Below are 8042 nucleotides of genomic sequence, written 5' to 3'. Positions count from 1 at the left end.
CATGTGTAGGTGGGCTGTGTAATTTTTCAATCTATGAATCCATTGAAAGTATCTAGCGGAGCTAGCTCCTAAAGTTGCCAAATCTAGCGAGAAAGTTGCCAAGTCAGCAACACTGACAGCCCGTCTCTTTAGGCCTCCCTCCAAAGTCTCGCCCCCAAAATGATCACGATAAACAACAAACATGGTTATTGTTAATACTCACAATTGTCAATAGCAGCTTGTGGAGGCTGCTGTTTTAATAATAGGCCACCTCAATGGTGCATAGTTACAAAACAATTTCACTTCAGGTTAATAGCAGACCACCTCAAGGTGTCACTCAGAGAGAACCAGGACATTCTGATGTAGCATTTCAAAATAAAAGCCCTTAAAAAATCTCATTCACGAGCCAACTTCAAATCACATTCATGAGACAATTTGTCTAATTACAGATTTGATTTTAGAGGAAACAGTGCTTAGTTACAAACTAATTTCACTTCAGATTAAGAGATAAAATTGACAATATAGTGAGATAGAGTTGTAATAATCAGAAATATGCCTTCAAAGTAGAAGTTATGCTTATTGACAAATTCTGTTTAAACACTTATAAATCTCCACAACTATATTATAGTGTGTTATAGGAGATGTTTTTACTTATTGGAGTTGCTTTTTCAGATTATATTCACTGACTTTTGTGAGGAAGGAATATCTAACTTGATTATTTATTTTGGATTCACTTCCTATGTCTTCTATTTTGAATTACAAACATCACTGTATTTTAGGGGAACTCATGCTGCCGGTATTCAGATGACGTGACGGCACGGAGCTGTTTACATGGTGAGTATAGTGATGTGTTCATCATCCCCAACCGGTTTCTGAGAATGAACCTTTATCTACATGATCTGTAAACATGAACACCTACAGAATTGTGTACACTCTCCCTGTTTGACCCAGGCTCAAATGCTGCCAGTTCCTCAGCAGCACCAGTGGATGGCGTCGTAGACCTGCGAGAGGAGGAGATGGAGCGGTCAGTCTTCGGTCAGGAATCATACTTTTAATCCCCAAATGAAATACACCTCATTTTGATTGTATAGATTAAAATAATGAAAAGCCAAAATATACTCTATTTTATTTCAGGACTATGTTTTGCTCTGGACCCTTCAACTGTCCCTCCATCCCTCCATCTTTCCAACTCCTCCCTCTCCGTCACCTACCAACGAGAGGGCCCTCATCCGGACGACAAGGCCAGGCGATCGACGACCTCTGACCCCTGGGCTACGCCGGTCCTCCCCCAGGTCTGCGCTGATGTTGTCATTGCACGGGGACAGTACTACTGGGAGGTGGACGTCTGCAACAGCTCCGTCTACAGGATCGGTCAGAGCTCTCTGTTTTTGTTTGGGTTGGTTGGCTGCCAGTGTGCTTATTGCTTCCAGAAACCCTCACTGTTAGTCAGCAAGACTGTGCTCGTTTCAACCCACATTCACATGTATACACACACACACACACACACACACACACACACACACACACACGCACACACACGTCATCGGACACAACTTCACAGCTCATAGTGCCACCAAGTGGTTTCGACCATTGGTTGAGCAACATTGGAAAAGTGAGCTTGTGTTTAACTTCTTATCTAGAATGGCGTTACAACATGTTTTCATTTGTTTGGAATACGAAGACTTGCCACATTACAGCTTTGAAAAACAAACAGCAACCACAGAAAAGATCATATTTCAAATAATTTTTTAAAACATATTGACAATATGTGTTTGTCCATGGTATCTTAACCCTTTGCCATATGTATCTTGGGTCTTAAAAGACAAGCTGCTTGTAATCAATTTTGACACTAATTAGCTTTTCTTTCGCAAAACTTGTGTTATATGTTTCACTGTAGCCAATATATTTAAAGTTTTATTCTAGCAAAGTCATAATACCTGTCACTGTTTTGGGGTTCTCTAGAGGATTAACATTGTGCTCCTATTCTGCTTCTGAAACTACATCAGAAGTTTCTTTATTTCCCGCCTTATTTTTGCTGCCATCAAAACCCTCCAATGTCAAAGTAAAGTTTCTGAAAAGCACCACCAAACAGGAAGAAATGCACGACCTTAATCAGGGAAAAAGACGCTCTTACGTACCTCGCGTCAAGATTGACCTTATATTTTTTTGGGAGATGAACAAACTAAAAGTCTACAGCTGGGCTAGCAGCTCTGTGAGCCGCAGGTGTTCTGAGCTACATGCTAATGTCAGAATGCTAACTTGCGCACAATGACAATGCTAACTGATGTTTGGCAGACCTGTGTCATGTTAACCATCGTAGTTTAGCGTGTTAGCATGCTAACGTTTGCTAAATAGCTCTAAAAAATTTGAGGATCACAAATGTCTGTACCATAGACGGATTGGTATGTTGGCTACGATTTTGAAGCCTTGGATTTTTGCAACCAGTGAACGGAAGTGACCATGTTTGGACTGTGGAGGAGTCGCCAGCAACCTGTCAATCACATAGTAGCCCCGCCCTAAAGCGTCCCCTGCTTTATGGTCTGTTTGACTCTAAATGGAGCATAATGTACTAAATGAACATCATGCTGTATTGAAGAAGACTGTAAACTAGAGATTGAGACCATAAACTCATATTTACAATGTTTACTGAGGGAATAAATCAAGAGAGAAGTAGAGTCATTTTAGACTAGACTTCTATACAACCAGAGGAGTCGCCCCCTGGAGGTCATTAGAGAGAATGCAGCTTTAAAGTACTTCAGCGTTGGCTTCACATAAGTAAATGTAAACAGTGAATAAGAAACTTTATGTTTCTGTCTCTCAGGTGTCAGCTCACTGGATGGTTCTGGCGGCTGGTGGCTTGAAAGACGAGGCCCGTCTTTTTGTGCCGTGTATGATGGGAGCCGCGAGCCGCTGTGCTCCGTCCCGCCGCAGGTCAAAACCCTCGGGGTCTTCCTGAACATCGGAGGGGGCGCCCTGAGCTTCCACAACGCTCTGACCCGGGAGCACCTAGCCACCTTGCCTACGCGCTTCAACCCGGCCGGAGTCCTCCCGGCTGTGGGCGTGGGCCAGGGTCGACTGCGGCTGCGCTGCGGCCTCCCGCCTCCCCCTCACGTGTTCCTCAGTAAGGACTCGGCCTACAGGGGACCTCGCTTTGCCGGCGGGGGGCCGTGGCGCAGGGAGATTCCCTTCCAGTCGGTGAGGAAAGTGATACAGAAGTTTGAGGAGCTGGCCGTGTCGGACTCAGACTCGGGCCTTGTGTCCAGTTTCGGATCGTCCTGCTCCACCTTGGCTTCCCTTCCAGATCCGGGCACTCCTGGGACGTTTCCCTCTGGGCAAGCGGGACAGGAAGCCGCAGCTGAATAAGAAACTCAATGGGAGCACCGGCAACACACTGCTCCTCCAAAGGGGTTTTGATCTTTGGCTGTCATTTGAAAGGCTAATTTTTCATCTTGAAGGACTTCTGGCTGCCTCTTCACCAGTCTCTGCGTGACCCCCCCGGACCTGCAGCCCTCTCTCTCTCTCTCTCTCTCTCTCTCTCTCTCTCTCAACCAAACGACCCCCACTGGTATGGGGATCGGGCCGAGAAAGAGTCCTCTGTAATGTGAAGTGTGAAGAAAAGGGTAGGCTTCTGAGCAGCGGGACGCCTTGATTCGTCTCTGTGTGACGGTTGTCAGACAGCAGGGGGGGGGGGGGGTCCTACAGTAGTGGTGCGCACGTTCCTGCATGTGTGTATGTGAGACAAAGAGTGTGTGTCTCGTTTGCTCAGTGTGTGTGTGCGGGAGGAGATGACGGAGGTGTGAGTACAGTGACACCAGCGGCGTTGACTCGAGGACAGGTGGTAGCGTAGGTTTGTCCCGCGGCCCGCCTTCGATAGGACAGTACAGGGCTGCCCTTCTCTGACCCTTTTGAAAACCACAGGACCCCCCCGAAAGACTTCAAAAGGGAGCGACAGAGAGCAGGGGAACACAGAGGGAGAAAGAGAACACAGCATGCGTGAACCGAAGACAGCAGGTGACGACCGAGCTGAGAGAGGGAGAGAGGGACTCCCGGCAGCTTTTCATCCACAAGCCCTGAATAGATCAACTGGCTCAGGCCTCGACTAACGTCCGTTAGAAGTGGCGATCGCACATCACCGTTTAGTAATGGAGGCACATTAGTCGTCTCGGCACATAAAACAATGAAAGTCCTTCTTTTGGTCAGAAGTCGAATAAAATGCATATTTTGTTAGACCGGAGGGGTTTCGACTCCTGTGCACAGACAAAAGGTTCCACCACCTACGGGAGGAAGACACACACGCTTTTATAGATTTATAGCGTCTTTTTGCTGTTGTCTTGTGTCTCTTTGTAGTCATTAAGCATCTCTCCATGTATTTTGTCTTTTTTTATTTTTTTATTTTTGTCTATTTGTGGTATTTTAGAGTGTCTTTGTAGTTGTTTTGTGTCTGTTAGGAGACAATTTATGTCTCTTCGTAGTTGTTATGTCTCTTTGTAGTCATTTTGAGTCTCATCGTAGTTGCTTTGTGTCACTTTGTAGTCATGTTGAGTCTCTTCGTAGTTGTTTTGTGCCTCTTTGTAGTCATTTTGTGTCTCTTCGTAGTTATTTTTTGTCTCTTCGTAGTTGTTTTGTGTCTCTTTGTAGTCATTTTGTGTCTCTTCATAGTTATTTTGTGTCTCTTTGTAGTCATGTTGTGTCTCTTTGTAGTTGCTTTGTGTCTCTTTGTAGTCATTTTGTGTCTCTTCATAGTTATTTTGTGTCTCTTTGTAGTTGCTTTGTGTCTCTTTGTCACTGTTTTGCATCTCTTTATAGTAATTTTGAGTCTCTGTTGTTGATTTTTTCTCTTTGTGATTGTTTTTTGTGTATCTTTGTAGTCATTTTCTCTTTGCATCTGTTTTGCATGTTAAGTCATTTTGAGTATCTTTGTAGTTGCTTTGTGTCTCTTTGTAGTGTTTCTGAGTCTCTTTGTAGTTGTTTTGTGTCTCTTTGTAGTTGTTTTGTATATCTTCTTAGTTGATTTGTGACCCTTTGTGGTAATTTTGAGCCTCTTTGTTATTCATTATTATAGCTTTCGCTATAATAATAATAATAATAATAATTAATTTGTAGTCATTTTGAGTCTCTATGTAGTTGCTTTTCTTCTCTCTGTTGTCGTTTTCTGTCTCTTTGCAGCTGTTTTGAATCTCTTTGTGTCTCTTTGTAGCCATTCCCTCTTTCTTCGTGGTTGCTTTGAGTCTCTTCCTGGATGGTACGTGTCTCGTCGAGTGACGTTTTGTAGGTGAAGGCCCAGTTCCCCCTGTCTCTTTGGGCCCCTGGGCCTGCCTGTCCCCCGTCGCCCCCTTCGGTAATCCGTCCATGGCTTCACACATCTCTGGTTTTTCACGCGAGCCAGATTCAGTTCGGCATAGTCGCTGTTCACATTGTGCCTGTATACTGAACGCCGTCACTATTGAAGAATTCCAAGTATTTAGTCAGAGTGTAAATCTCATTTTAAGACCAAAAAAAAAATGCAAGCATCAGTCAGTATAACGGGTCCACAGGGGCGTCAGTGAGGACTGGTAGCGGTGGACTAGGTCCAATTTTCCATTGAGCATCGTTCACTTCATGAAAGCACGAAATCAGTGAAGCAGCGGGTCAGACTCGGTAATAACCGGTGAGTCAAACGAGAAGCTTGTCAGACTGTCGCCTCTCAGGCCACTCATCAGCATGACTGTGTGTTGATGTTTAACGGCCGGGGTATTTACCGGGGGAGTAAAAAAAAAGAAAAGAAGGAGAAATTGCAATGTGCCGTGACCGCTTTTTTGGCGCGGCTCTCTCTGCAGATCTATCTGCTTTTAGAAATAAAGGGTGTGGAAGCAATTTGACTCTTGTAAACAGAAATGAGAGAGACGTGATGCAGATTTCAAAGAGCCGAGGGGAGAGAGAGAGAGGGGGGAGGAAAGGGAGAGAGAGAGAGAGAGAGAGAGAGAGAGAGAGAGGGGGTGAGTTTTCCAGGAAGGGTGGATAAGACTTGAAACACGTATTGTGCGTTGTGTGAGTGTTGTGTGAGTGTTTCTTCTACTGTATGAAGCGTCTCTCTTTCTGAACATGAAGTGTTTGGCAGTGGTAGATTGTAACTAAGTACATTTACTCAAAGTACATTGAGGTCTTGAGTACTTCCTTGTTATGCTTCTTCAATATAATCTTCACATCTCGCACTGAACTGTATGTTTTCATTGTTGTGTTCAATGTGTCTTATTTATTTCACCTCGTTTATTTGACTCTTTCTATTGTCTATTGTTTCTTTTATTGTTCGTCTTGATGTCTTCTGATGTGTAATGTAGTTGTTGATCACAGTGTATCCATGTCTTTATACTTCTACTCCACTACATTTCAGAGAGAAATATTGTGTTTTTATGGTGGAATGAAACTACTGTAAAGTACTGTACTTATATCCAGTATTGAGGCACTTGTACTTCACTTGTGTCACTTAATACTTCGCCTTTCTACATTTCAGAGAGAAATATTGTTCTTTGTACTTTATACTATATGTATCTGCTAAAGATTAGCTATAAGAAAAGTATATACAATACAGTGCATCGCCCAACAAAGTAGTTAAATGTCTTTTATTTGTAAGTATTTCAATGTTAATGTAAACCGGAGTGAAATCACAGCGTCTCCTCCGTACACGTCTGTCTTTATTGACGGGAGGCTTCACCCTGTAATCAGCCCCCCCCCCCCTCTCCCCGAGGTGTCAAAGTAAACCGAACACCCCCAAAACACCCCACAGCAACCAGAGCCGGTGCATTTTGGGGAAATAACTCCTGCCCGCTAATTGCCTCCAGTAATTATTGCCACACTCAAAAAATAGCGAGAAGAGAGAGAAACCAGATCCGTGTTTTCTCGACATGCGTCTGCGGATTGATTCCGTCTCTGCAAGACTTCTCCTTCAGATTTGCATACACTGGGGGTGCAGGAGAGGCCCACTCGACCCCCCCCCCCCCCCGCTGCAGCACAACATTAGCTTTACAACTGGGCCTCTTATTTCCATCATCATCAGCATCAGCATGACAGTGGCGGGCACAGAAGCGCCGCGCGCTGCTTGTTGCGTTGCTCCGTCACTGAGGGGGACATCCTCAAAACAACAAAAAACAAAAAGGTCCCTGGATGCACTTTAGTCCTTTAGTCCTCTCGATGTGAAAGAGCGCAGAATGAGAGAATATACATGCGCACATAAATTAGGAATGCAACAGGACACGGGCTCGTCTGAACCATGAGTCAGAGGTGATCATCGGCTCTTTGAGATGCACGGAGAGGAACGGAAGGTCGCATGAACGGAACGTATTGTAAGGAAGACATAAGGGAGCCAGCGTTCATTCATAAAGACGCGTTTTAAAAACAAATCACACGCTTCTTTAAGTCTCATTGTAAAAGCAAAGAGCGAAACATGTCATGCTCGTTAGTGCAGTAAGCGTCCGTGTGATGAGGAACAGGTGGTGTGTGTGTGTGTGTGTGTGTGTGTGTGTGTGTGTGTGTGTGTGTGTGTGTGTGTGTGTGTGTGTGTGTGTGTGAGGGGAGACGGGCACATCTGCCGGGCCATCCGTAGCTCACTGGTTGAATATTCACACCTCCCAGTCCGACCAGCAAACAGGATGCGGTCCCTAGTGTGTGTGTGTGTGTGTGTGTGTGTGTGTGTGTGTGTGTGTGTGTGTGTGTGTGTGTGTGTGTGTGTGTGTGTGTGCTGTGTAGTCAAGGCAGACAGATTAAGGAAGGGGGTGGAGGGTGGTGGTGGTGGTGGTGATGGGGGGGGGGGGGGGGGGGGGGTGATACTGTCAAACAACCCTCATTTATGACCCTGCAAGCCGGGACGCGTCTGACAAACAAGAGCAAATACACACAGCGCTGTGATGGAGAGTGAAGTACCCTTATGCGTGTGTGTGTGTGTGTGTGTGTGTGTGTGTGTGTGTGTGTGTGTGTGTGTGTGCGTCCACAGCTGCAGCATTGTGCCAATATGGTTGATTTACAGCACTCTCACACACACACACAATACAATAAAATGCATTGTGTCTGCTTGTATTTGGAATCGAGTC

The sequence above is a fragment of the Cebidichthys violaceus genome, unplaced genomic scaffold (assembly GCF_023349555.1).
Source record: "Cebidichthys violaceus isolate CVI_PGR_0920_01 unplaced genomic scaffold, fCebVio1.0.p SCAF_540, whole genome shotgun sequence".
Lineage (NCBI taxonomy): Eukaryota > Metazoa > Chordata > Actinopteri > Perciformes > Stichaeidae > Cebidichthys > Cebidichthys violaceus.
The sequence above is the reverse complement of the archived record's forward strand: the minus strand, read 5'-3'. Positions refer to the sequence as shown.